Source organism: Pangasianodon hypophthalmus, chromosome 13, assembly GCF_027358585.1.
Source record: "Pangasianodon hypophthalmus isolate fPanHyp1 chromosome 13, fPanHyp1.pri, whole genome shotgun sequence".
In the NCBI taxonomy this organism is placed as follows: Eukaryota; Metazoa; Chordata; class Actinopteri; order Siluriformes; family Pangasiidae; genus Pangasianodon; species Pangasianodon hypophthalmus.
This window is the reverse complement of record NC_069722.1, coordinates 19,098,605-19,112,303: the sequence shown is the minus strand read 5'-3', so window position 1 is coordinate 19,112,303 and position 13,699 is coordinate 19,098,605. Positions and strand designations below refer to the sequence as shown.

The window sequence follows — 13,699 nt, the reverse complement described above, 5'->3', positions numbered from 1 at the left end:
GAAACCGAACTACCCGAAGGAAACACCCAAACCACGGGGAGAACAATCTCCAAGCACACAGGGCGGAGACGGAATTCGAACCCCCAACCCCAGAGGTGCAACAGTGCTACCTACTAAGCCACCATGCATACCCCACCCCCCTACCAAAAAATATATATTAACAAATGTCTGTACAAACAAGCTAACACCAAGCGACAAGCTAACACCAAGCGACAAGCTAACACCAAGCGACAAGCATTAACAAAAGCTAAACAGCTTTTCGCTCTGTTAGTTTTATTTTATTCGGTTTTGTGGCCATGTCAGTTACTGACTAATAAATTGGGTAACACTTTCTATGAAGCCCGTGCTCATAATGAATTACAGCCCCATTTATAATTATTTATAAGCAAGTAGAACTGTTCTATAAATACATTTATAAAGACACATCAAGACCTATTCTTCATTATAATAACAGTTAGAGTTACATCTATATTATTGTTATAATTACTTCTAAGTGATGCACTTGCTTTTTCAATGGCCATGCTCATAATGCATTATACACCGATTTATAAGTATTAATTAGTCAGTCTTATGGTTCAATGAATGTATTTCTAAAGAAACCATGGAACCATAGGACTGACTAATATAAACTACAGTTCGGAAAATTGGCTTTTAATTCTAGCAGTCTACGTAAAGACCTATTCTTAAAGCTAAAGCCTAACAGACTTTTTTTGCTGCTTTTGACTTAAACCACTGAAAGTGAACACATTTTGGGTCACACATTGAAAATCCTCAAATATTAAGCAGTCTGAACTAATCCCAAAGTTTAATTTTGGTCTCTTAATGACTTAATACCTGATATTGACTAAATAAATAAACTCCCTGATGGCTGTTCTGACAGAAGGGCAAATATGATGGATTTACATTTACGTACTTGTGAAGTAAATATGAATATATCAGTATGGGACAGGTGAGTTGATTTGAACATTGTTTTTCTTTCATTCTACATTTTGCATAACTGTTTTCTTATTCTTGTCACAAATATGTGATATAGAGACGTAGACCAATCGGATGGTGAAAGAAAAAAATAATCCGATTTTACTCTGATTAAATGTGGCTAGAATGTAATTGGAAAAAGTCTAATGTTTCCTATTTCTTAGGGCTTTTGCCATGCCGATTTCAGAAAATCTTTCCTCTCCAGATCAGATTTGCCAAAAAAAAAAAAAAAAAGATTTGTTTGCTGTCTGAACATAACCTATGTGTTATTTTCTTTACTGCTCTCAGCCAATCAGAACAGTGTACTGGATTAATATGAATGAAGACTGATGCTCTCACTCTCTCTCTTTCTCTTTCTCTCTCTCTCTCTGTCTCTCTCTGTTTGTAATCTAATTTGGCAGACTGCATTAGTAGCACAGGTGAAATAAAGCATTTGTCAGACTGTCAGAGTGACTGTGTGCACATTGGTACATTCCAGTGGAGGTGTGTGTTTGCAACCGTTAGACCACATACACATTATGCTCATTTCATTATCTATTCATAAACATTAATATCACACATTCGATTAATGTGAGCCAGTACATTTCTATACTAAGGACACTGCTCTGTGTGTGTGTGGGCGGGTGTTTTGGGGAGTACGTTATCTATGCATAGGTATTGCATTATATATGCAATAGTTCTCTATGTATATTTTTATCTCTTCAATCTGCCTAGATACACAATCATCTTCTCTCTCTCTCTCTCTCTCTCTCTCTCTGTGTATGTACTCCTCTAACTGAGATATTTATAGCAGGCTTCATTAGATCTGTGAGTTATGGCTGGCTGTTACTGTTCACACCCAACTAGGCCACTACTACACACACACACACACACACACACACAAACACACTCCTATAAATCATGCAGACTTTCAATAGACAACATCTTCTGGACCCATACCTTTTACAATTCAAAATGGCCACCCTAAAGTCCTCCATGCTAATCGAGCAGTGTAGCAGTGTAGTGGACAAGGCAAAAATAAGTAAATAAATGAATAAATGAATAAATAAATAAATAAATAAATAGTGAGGGCCAAATTCAATATATATTGTTCCGCTAGCTAGTTATTCAATAAGCTGCTGTTACACTAAGAGGCTAAACATTATCTGCATAGCATAGATAGCTAGCTCAGTTCAACTAATATTTGTAATGGTTTAGTCACATAAATGTTTAGGTTTGAATAAGCAACTAACATGACTGACTGGCAACAACAGTTACTTTTTAATGCTTAACCATTAAGGATTAGTTTATGGTTATAAATAAGACAATCTGAAGTGGTTGGTCTTTGTTTCGCAGTTGCGCTTCATGTTATCACTTTGGACTAGCGCCATGAACTCTGAACAGATGACACACATCTATTTTAAATTTGAGATGGGGAGAATAAATGCATACTTCTCTGTCCAATTTCCTTTCTGCATCTTTGCTTTAACATGAGTTCACTAATCTATGAAAGTCTAAGATAACTCATCCCTACTCTAATTTCTCTAGCCCCGTAGCTAGTCTCTGGTCTAATGAGCTGCCTTCAGCTAAGTAATTTATATAAATGCATGTGATTGCATAAGCTCTAACACAGGATCTGCTACAGAAGCCAAGTTGGTATGTGTTTAGAAAACTGGCCAGTGTCTTCATACGTTTATCATCCCTGCTACCGTATTTCTTTCAAGTACTCAGTCGGATGTGCTGATATACACCACTGGGTCCGTCTCCGGACCGCAGTCTGCAAGTTGACAACCCATGCTAATATAGAAGTGATGTTAGCTAACTTCAAAGCTAACTAGCTATTTAGCTATTTACATTTAGCTATTCTAATGACAGCTCATCAGTATAAGTATAGCCAGCAAATTTTATTTAATACCTAACACCTTTTGTTGTGTAGCTATTTGTGTTATATGTGTATAATCAAATGACAGCCAGCTCTTACTAGCTTTAGCAAAGAACCTTCTTCCACACAAGGGTTAGTGCAATGTGCAGTGTAAGGTGGAGCAGAATCGAAACATCTCAATGCTTTTAGGATCTTAATAATTCACACAGAAAGCTTCAGACTCTCGCACTCATTCTTTCATGTGCTATTTTCCATGTACTGCTGGATGATTGGATGATTACTATCTCTTAGTAATTGAAGTCTAGGCAGTGTTTCATACTGAAATGTCAGGCATTTTGGGAACAAAAGGGAGAACACACAGAAGTCCATCAAGAATTCTTGATAATGGCTGTATAAGACGTTCTCAGAGTAATAAGACTGATAGTGGCTATTTTATTTCCTAGTGTGTTCATAGTTCATCATTCATGTTATTCATAGTGTGTGAGGGAGCATGTCTATTGTCCATAATGCACTGCATCTGTCTATCTATCTATCTATCTATCTATCTATCTATCTATCTATCTATCTATCTATCTAATTAACAAACTAAATAACCTACTAACTAAAGAAGAAACCAAGGACTAACTGCATGACTTTCATTCCATCAGGTTCCAGAGTTGTGAGTGTGTAGATGAGCTCTTTTTCCATAGGTTTTCATACTTCATTTTTCCCGAGATGCCTTTAATTTTATGTCCATTGCTGTGGAAGTGTCTCACCAATAGAAAGGAGAAATCTTTCATTCTAATGAAAAAAGGGGGTTGACAAACTGATCAGCCTCTCAGTTTCTCCTCTTGGTTTCTCAGAATATAACTAACATAAAGTGTCTTAGTAAGGTGCAGGGATGGACAGTACTTGAGTAGTTACTATACTATATTATCTGTATTATCCATCCATCCATTTTCTGTACTGCTTATCCTACACAGGGTCACAGGGAGCCTGGAGCCTATTCCAGGACTTGGGGCACAAGGCAGGGGACACTGGACTCTGGACGGGATGCCAGACCATCGCAGGGCACAATCTCACACACATTCACACACTATGGACAATTTGGAAATGCCAATCAGCCTTCAACGCATGTCTTTGGACTGGGGAGGAAACCGGAGTACCCGGAGGAAACCCCCGAAGCACGGGAAGAACATAGTTTGGCATATTTATAGTTGACTTGAGTAGTATTGAAATTGAATACTTGTATTCTTAATTACGTTTCCAAGAAAAAAAGCGAACTTGTTACTCTTTAAATTCAATCAATCTATGTAGAAAAAAAAAGTCAAAAATCATGCCAATTCATCCCCGGCTGTGACTTTCTCATACTGCACCATGTAGTTAGCGCTATAGCTATCAGTGTGTGTCTGAAGGGTGATTAGCCACCGGACTGCAGTGTGGAATTTGAGGAAAATGAGGTGTCTCCTTTGCCTCCCTACAAGGCATGAACTCTAAATATGAAAAGGCATGTTGAGGTGAGTTTCGCTAATTTGCTATATTAACTGGCTATATTTAACTGAATTAGCCTGTTTTCTTCGCTAATGCCGGAAAAGTTAGACCAGCATCAATTCCAATAGCTAACATAAATAAGCTAGGCAGCAAGTCAAATTCTAGCGTAAAGAGAATGATATTGAATGATATTTCAATCTCAGTCAAAACAACATAGATGCCATAGAAGCAAAATGATCTAACAATTTGAGATAAGAAAAGTAGGTAAAGTTACTTTTCACATGAAAACATCACATTAATTTTTATCATACTCTTGAAATTATACTTTTATTCATTTAAGTATAATTTCTCAGTACTGGTAAATTATTGGGCCATCGTGAGCCGCTACAACAGCTTCATTGTGCATAGACATTGATTCTGCAAGTCTCTGGAACTGTACTGGAGCAATGAACAATGTTCTTCCAAAAGATAATATTCATATTATTCCCTCAGCTGGTGTTTTGATGATGGTGGTTCAGAGCGCTGTTTAACACGTCGCTTCAAAATCTCCTATAGAAGTTCCAGTAGCTTAAGATCCAGTGGCTGCGGAGGCAGTATCAACGTTTCTCTGAAGCTTTTATACAATACTGACACCCAGCCACCTACTCAAACACACACACACACACACACAAGGCTATAGGCTCCTTAGATAAAGGCAATCTGAAATCTAATAAAAGACACTGAACACACAGTGATAAATCGCCTCAATCTGAACACGCACACAGCTAATTAAGGACTTTACCACTGAGCAGACAGAGACAGAAAGAGCGATAGAAGGAGATATACACAGTAGGGGTAGCAAAAAAGAGAAAGAAAGAGGAAAAATGGGAGAAGGAAGTTGAAAAAGAAGAGACTATGGAGGAAAAGAAAGAGAGAGAGGCATTAAGTAGAAGGAGAGATGGAATGAGAGAGAGGTTTATGTGTGTGTGTGTGTGTGTGTGTGTGAGAGAGAGAGAGAGAGAGAGAGAGAGACGTGAAATACAAATAAAAAAATCAATCAATAATTGACATGTTTTTGTCTGTGGAGTCTAGATGAGAGGCCAGAAAGAGAGGACAGTGTATGTGTGTGTGTGTCTGTGTGTGTAGAGTTAAGAATGAGCTGTAATTAATCTTTTATTTTTTCATCTCCTCCATGAAATCTGAGGTGACAGAGCAGAGAAAATGGCTCCATTCCCAAAAGTTCATCACTATTTATTGTTCTTACTCAAATATTTTTCAGAAAAACACTTAAACACACCGATTCACTTCTCATGGGGTTTTTTGATAGCGGTTATTTTATCATTGAGTGTTGATATGACTTTAGATGAGCATGTAATGAAATTATAGCTACGTTACCTGTAACACTGAGATATTAGTCAAATATGTTTAGCGTCCCTGTGTCTTCTGTAGAGGTGAAATTCTTCAGGCGCATTAAAATAGAAAAGTGTAGAAAACTCTTACATTTACTTAAAGTATGAAAGTAAAAGCATAATTCACAAAAAACAAAAGATGTTTACCTCAAATTACACACTGATGTTAATTACCGATGATAAATTAGTGCCGATTTCACCAAGGAAACAAGGAACCATAACATTAGCTAAAGCTAACGAACAACAGCTTCATTCCTAATCGCAAACTTTAGCTAGCACTTTTTAACTCCGATGATAAAAACTAGCTCTATGCTAATAGCTAGCTGTCACAAAACGAGCTGCCTTGATAAATACAATAAAGTTTTCATGTGTTAAAGTTTAGATTTGTTAGGAATTTAGATTTCTTGATGCTAAAAAGTCACCTTATGACTTTACAAAGGTAGTGTTTGAAATGAAGTTAGTAGAATGTAGCGATATTAGCGAAAGTAAAAAAGAATTAGGTTAAAGAAAAACTAAATTAAAGTACAGATGCTTAAAAAGTCATTGTTCTTTGTTACTTCACACCTCTGGTCCTCTGGAAAGTGTGCTAATCTGTGTAAAGCACTAACTTATATGCTAGCTGCTAATTAGCATACTAACTAGCTACTTATCATGCTATGCTAGCACAAAGTTATACCATTCTCTTTTGTAGAAACTGCGTGAACCATCTTTTATGCGTTCATAGATCGAATAAATTCTAACAAGAGTTCTAATAAGAGTTAGACATTAACATTTTGCAAATTAGCTGTTGCAAAGGTGCACGTTTTTATGAATATTGCATAAAATTATTGCTATGCACAAAATATATGCTAAGCTTTGTAGCATCCTTTTGGTAATAAGCCCATAAACACATTGTAACACACGTACTTCCCACACACGCGCACACGCACACACACCATAGCAACAAGCCTTGTCATATGAGACATTCATCCTACTCACAATGCCACTACAGCAAGTACCACACACACACACCGACCATTACCGACCATTGCAGCTACATATCACACATCTAAACACACACACACACCTATTTCAATCACTGTTGACCATTACAGCTACATATCACACATATATATACACACACACACCTATTTCAATCATTGTTGACCATTACAGCTACATATCACATACATAAACACACACACACACACTCACACACACACAGGCTGTGTGGACAGACTGGAGCTATGAGTCACAAAACAAAGCCACTTTAAAACCACTCTCTCTGTATATGTTTTTGGGCGTTTGAGTTATCATTTGTTTATGGGATGTGTTCTCCTACAGACAGAAAGGTTTTAGTTTGGTTTTACTTTTACAGCTAGCAGGTTTGCTAACATTAGCTAAAGTATTGTGGTTGCATCATATGATCAAGTTTGCAGTTTGACGATCAAATTTATTGCAAACTGCACCTATGTTGACCTAAAAGGAGTTGGAGAAGCTCTTTACACTTTGTACAGTCATATCAGCATGCTAACTAGTTGGCTTGCTAAATAGCTAGTAGAGTGTAGCAGCACAGCTCCATTATGTGTCCCGACACAGAAAGGAGTTGGAAGAATACACATACACATATATACACACAAGCACACAAATGAGTTTTGTAGCATTGTGATCTTGTTATAAACTTTTAAACAACTTCATCCTCCATTTTCAATAGAAGACTGCCGCAATGCCTACTGAGTAAACTTGAGTCTTCATGTAGTGCTCAGTTAACCAATTCTACTCAAGCTGATAAAGTAACACAACAGGCGGAGGGGAGGCAAACTTTGTGTTTCCGAGGTTGGAAGATTGCAAAAGAAAGTGCTGATGGTTCATGATGTTTTTTTAGACTGCGTTCAATGAGCAATTACCCTCCTGTCGAGAATCTAATGGTGAATTACAGGTTCTGCTGCTGCTGCATTACTGTGCTGACTGAATATAATGGAGATGACAATGTGCAGTGTCTAATAACACAACCCATTAGCTCAGCCATTGGCTGGAGCCAATTTTCTTATTGATTGACCACAGCTAATCATATGAGATCGAACTCTACACTATCAGAGATACAAAAAAAATCATACAAAAACATTTTTAAAACCTATTATACTATGGTACTGATTCTGACCTGTCAGAAGGTGTTGATTGAGTAAGGAATAAAATACAATGGGGCATGCTGTTATAGGAAAATAAGTCACAATGAGGTGATGTTGTCAGGTCAACCCAGGTACTGGTGATGACCTCCATTTCCCAGAAAGTACCGCAGTCTACAAGCATGGCCATCTGGAACTACACTTCCCATAGCACACGCACTCAGGTAACTCTCAGTATACCTAATTTTACCAAGCTGTGTTGCAATATTCTGGTTTTTTGATCTCGTTCTGTTTCCTGGTTTTTGTATTTTGGTTTGTCCCTGCTACTGTTGTCTGCTGATCACCTCTGTCTGTTTACGTCTTTTGACTCACATTTTGGATTTGTTTGCCAGTGCCTTTTAATAAAACGCTAAACTACATTTGCATTTGCTTCAGCCTCTTCTTTGTGACAGATTACTTCGCCAGTGCTATGGAGGCAGCAGGAGAGCAGAACTCGCAAAATGCCATGGTGTCACAAGAGCAGCTGGTGGGAGAGCACCACCAACGCTTGGTGCTAAAGTGAACTTGACCTCCCAAGCACTCTCCACCCCTGTCTTGTCATGCTCATCCACCCTGGCTGTATGTCCACTATAGCCCGACCCAATAAGTACACAGGTGAACCTTCTCAATGCAAAGGCTCCTGCAATGTTCTCTATATTTCGATAGCCAGGTGGGATTAACGGAGCAGCAACGTACCGCAGTATTTCTCAGCCTCCTCACTGGAATAGGGCTGACTTGGGCTACTGCGGTGTGGTTTCAGAGAGGAGAACAGCTGACCTCCTATGACTCGTTTATCAAGCTGCATCAACGTTTCTTCAACCATTCACCAGAGGGAAAAGAAATAGGGGAACAACTGTTCACCGTATCCCTGATCCCTGAAATACTTACTGAGGTGGCATGCCGAGACGACAAAATGACTCTTGATTTGCTGATTGATTTCACCATATGCTTCAATCACCTGCTCTACAACTGGCCATTGCCCAGGGGAAGCAAGATCTCGCCTGTAGTAAGCAATACACTGGAATCCATGCAACTGGGTCACACCAAGTTTAGTGATGTCAAGTGAGAGAAGCGTAGCAGAGAACATCTGTGCGACTACTGCAGCAGATCAGACCACTTCATGCAACAATGCTATTCCCATGCCAAGCCTCGAACCAAGCCCAACACTACAGACAGTCCATTTCATTCTTCTTCTCACCAATCACTGACTCTGCATGTGAAAGTACAACACTCAGAAGTGGTTTCTGTCTTGGCAGCACTAGTCAACTCTGGCTCGGCCTGCAATTTCTTCTACCAGGCAACCCTGAATTGACTGAAAATCCCCACATAACCACTGCAGCACCCTCTCTGCATCCATGCCATCAACAGAGGACCCATTGCTGGTGGCACCATCCTCCAAGTCAGTGCATTACTCCTGCCGGGGACCACTCCCCCTTGCAACCGAATCTACCCACTTTCCATCACAGAACAACAAACCATGGAAGAATATATCTAAGAAGCTCTACAACAAGGGTACTTTCACCCTTCCACATTTCCTGCATCAGCTGGTTTCATCATTGTGGAGAAAAAAGGGGGTGGCCTTCGACCGTGCATAGACTATCGAGGACTCAACCAAATCACTGTCAAATACTGGTATCCCCGCAGCCCTGGAACAACTGTGCTCAGCCCAAGTTTTCACCAGACTAGACCTACGCAGCACATATAATCTAGATCGCATCCGGGATGGCGATGAGTGGAAAACAGTGTTTAGCACCACCTCTGGTCACTATGAGTACTGCATCATGCTGTACGGACTCTCTTGCGTCCCCTCGGTGTTCCAGTGCCTTATTAATGACCGACATGCCTTATTAACTATAAATTATTTTTAAATGCTGTTAAGAGAATTGTTTGCTAAGGTGAGGATTAATGTAAGGAGAATGTTTATTTAATTTTTTTGAAGGAGATTTCACCGTCAGCGTTTGTGACCGTTGGATATGATGATGTTTCTTTACGTTTTACAACACAGAGAATGTCTTCAAGAGAAAGATTGGGGAAAAGAGGTGAATGTTGGTGAGAGAGCATGCATTGCAGACTTTCCACAACAAAAACTGTAATTACAAATGGATAAATACTGTGACACAAAGAAACAAGAAAGTATATAATATAATAAAATAATGTGCTTTCTATCTGAGATGCATCACACCACCCCGCTGTGGATTATTTTCCTGTTGGAGAGTGCTTTATTGAATTTACAGGGCTATAATAAACATTCAGCAGTTTATTACTGCAAGGATGGTGTGTGTAAGAGTAAAATGCAATTTGGGATCCTCTGTTCTTTGTTTATTCTTTCTCTATTTTTTCCTTCTTGCTTACTTTTTCTCTCATTATGTTTCTCTCTGTTTCATTTTCCATATTCCAGAAAAAAGCATGTAATCCGGGTGCAATGTAATGTTTTGTTCCCCCAAGGGTAAAGCTCAACTAATAGCCGTCGCTGTCAGATGAACGCTAAAATCCCAGCAGGAGTGACAAGGAGGAATTTCAATGGAAGTCATGCTATTGTTCCCTGACCTTTACACACACACACACACACAGCAGATGGTCTCCCAAGTGTCCACTCAATCAGCATGTGCACACACACACACACACACACACACATATATGATATAATATAAGAGGAAACCTGAACACACAGTCCTGAACCACCTCAATCTGAAACTCTGATCTCACACATACAGCAGGTAGATTAATTTATTGATCCAATTATTAATTATTAATTAATAGTTTAATAATCTACATTCAAAACCTAATTCTACTTTTCAACGTGTAGACTTTAGATAAACACATTTGATCTCTGCATTCTGCGTTCTGTTCTAAGATTATCTTCAGTAACCACTGATTCTGTTCAGGGTCATGGTGGACCTTCAGCCTATCCCAGAAACACAGGGTGCAAAGGGGGAATACACCTTGGATAGGAATCTAGTCAATCAAAGTACACCACACACACTCAGTCACGCACTCAGTCACGCACTCATGCACAATTTATTAATACCTTTAAAAAATTCATCCATCCATTCCGTTTTTCCTACACTGGGTCTGGGGGAGCCTGGAGCCTATCCCAGGGAACCTGGGGCACAAGGTGAGGTACACCCTGGACAAGGTGCTAACCCATCACAGGAAATTATTGCACACACCACGGACAATTTGGGAATGCCAGGTAGCCTACAACACATCTTCGGACTGGGGGAGGAAACCAGAGTACCTGGAGGAAACCCACAAAACGGAGAGAACATGCAAACTCCACGCACACAGGGCAGACGCAAGATCCGAACCCCCCAACCCCAGAGGTGCAGGGCAAACATGCTAAACACCAAGCCACCATGCCACCTGGCTTTACCTGATATTTAAAAAGTGGTTATGATCTTTTTATACAGTTGGTGTGACATATACATTGTATATATTAATTCACTAAGCTACTGTGCCCCGCCTCCCTTTAAAAAATATTTCAGATTAAAATGTGAAGCTTTCCTGTTCGTTATGATGATGTCATAGTGGACATTATAGCCAGCTGTTCACCACTCAGCAGCATGATTTAAAATTCCAGTTCCACTCCCGAGGAGGAGTCCAAGAGAGCAAAACTGGCCGTGCTCTCTGGGTGGGAGGGATGTCATTATCCTTTCACCTGTCAATCAGAGTGACACTAAACATTTGTAGGCATCTGTGAGCTCATGTATGCAGAAGAAGGCAGTTAGCATTTTCCTGCATCCTGTGATGCAGCAGGTAGACCTAGCTAGTGGGTAGAAATTGGCAAATGACCAAATTGGGAGTGCCTAAAACCAAAATGTAAAGAGAGAATAAACAGAGAAATAAACTGCTAATATAGACAATAACATTTAAGAGAGTAATGGGAACTGACAGAACTTTCTTGGCAAAAATGTATAAAATCTTCAACTTTGACTGTAATGAGACGCAACAAGAGAGTCAAACAATGGGGTCACCAACAGCAGTTCAAGAATGGAGACTAGACAATAAGCTCACACACACACACACACACACAAAGACTCACATACATACACACACAAGCTAATTAGCATGCCAATAGTTTGACCTCGTTCCCCTGTCACAGATTACCACACAGTTCAGACTCGCACTCGTTCATTCAGTTGCATTGAGCCGACTGGGTTTAGCTTAAATTCCACTGGAGTGCACCGAGATTCTCAAACACACACACACACACACACACACACTTCAGCTAAACAGTTTGGTTTTGTTGTTAAAAAATAATAATGTTGGCTATTCATTGTAGCTATTTTATGTTCCAGTGTCCAGGTGATGTTACTCTGGGTGTGTGAGTGAGTGTGTGTATTACCCACAATGCAGTGCATGTAAGCATACACCAGGTTTAACACTGAGAAATGGCTATAAGTGGCGAGTTACTTTGCAAAAGTAATGAAGTGTGACATTATCTATGTTACCAGCAACATAAAGCTGAAGGTCATATGTCTTTATCACCCCTGCGTCCTGAGGCTGCAGCTCAGAGCTGACTTATGTGTGGTGCTAATCTCATACTCTTAAGTAATTAGCCTGTTATCTAGCAATCAAGTCTCAGAAATTTACGACACGTGTCTTCTAGCAATTTTTTTTGTGATGTGGTACCTCTGTACACCATTCCAAACCACACATTTCTTATTTAGTTCTTTCAGCAACTGCATTATATTAAATGCATTATATAATGTTTGTGAAACACTGATACATATGTATAGACTTGGTCGATGCTTTGTAGTTTATTCTAGCTAAATGAGTAAGCAGAAATACTAAAAAGATGCGAATTACATTATACATCATACTAGAAGTTTCAGAGCCCCAAATTTATGACATTTTAGCCTATTTTTTATTACATATCTAATGTGTTATTTATACTATATTATACTTCATTTGAGTTCAATAATATTGAGTTTTATATCATTTACTCAGAATTTTATATAATGGAAGCTGTGTTGTGATACTTTGTTTTTAAAGTATGAAAGATGCAATAGAAATGCAATAGACTTGCCCTCTTTATAAGAATTGGTATCTATTTCATCAGGCTATTGGACCATTCAGCACTGAGGTATGGATTTGTATTAGTTGCAATGCAACACAGTATCTTGAAGGAGTGCCACTGAGATCATGGCTGTTTCATTGTGTCACATAATCTCCTGCAAGACATCCTAAGTGATCAGGGAACGTCATTTACATGATACAAGCTTTACAACTTGCTGAGAATAATCTGGACCAACCCCAAACTGGTGGGGAAGTGGAAATCTATCATCTGTAAATTTGATGATGATGATCACCAGAATTGGGCTGTAAACTCTATTATTTGCAGTACAGGAGAGCAATTATATGCTCCAGATCCAGAAAGGGCAACAGCAGCTCTATAGTAGGCTCTCGTAACTGGCACAATTTGGTGGCTGACGTCATTTGAGGTCACACCATGGGTTGGGAAAGACTATGAGGTGTTGCCAATTGACTGGGAAAAGCACACAGCTGATTAGCACCACATTCTATTTAAGCAATGGAGATAGGCAATGCCTGTTGTTCTAGTGATGGTAGTGGCAAAGAGTGATGAGTTGGGACTTCGATCCCAGTTGGATACCATTTCCTAGTGTGGGAAGTGGTAGCTCAGTGGTTGAGATGTTGGACTTCTGATTGGAAGGTTGAGAGTTCAAATCCTAGCACCACCAAGCTGCCACTGCTGGGCCCTTGAGCAAGGCCCTTAACCCTCAACTGCTCAGTTGTATAAATGAGATAATTGTAAGTTGCTCTGGATAAGGGTGTCTGCTAAATCCCATAAATGTAGAGTTGCAGACATCTTCTCTCCTCACTCTGGACAGTGCCCTTTC

The 13,699-nt window shown here is 39.4% G+C and overlaps 1 protein-coding gene across 2 annotated transcripts in view; it reads right to left on the bottom strand.

Annotated features, from left to right (window-relative positions):
* rab11fip4a (RAB11 family interacting protein 4 (class II) a) overlaps positions 1-13,699 on the bottom strand; it is a 46,028-nt gene that overhangs the window by 17,715 nt on the left and 14,614 nt on the right. The window lies entirely within an intron of this gene.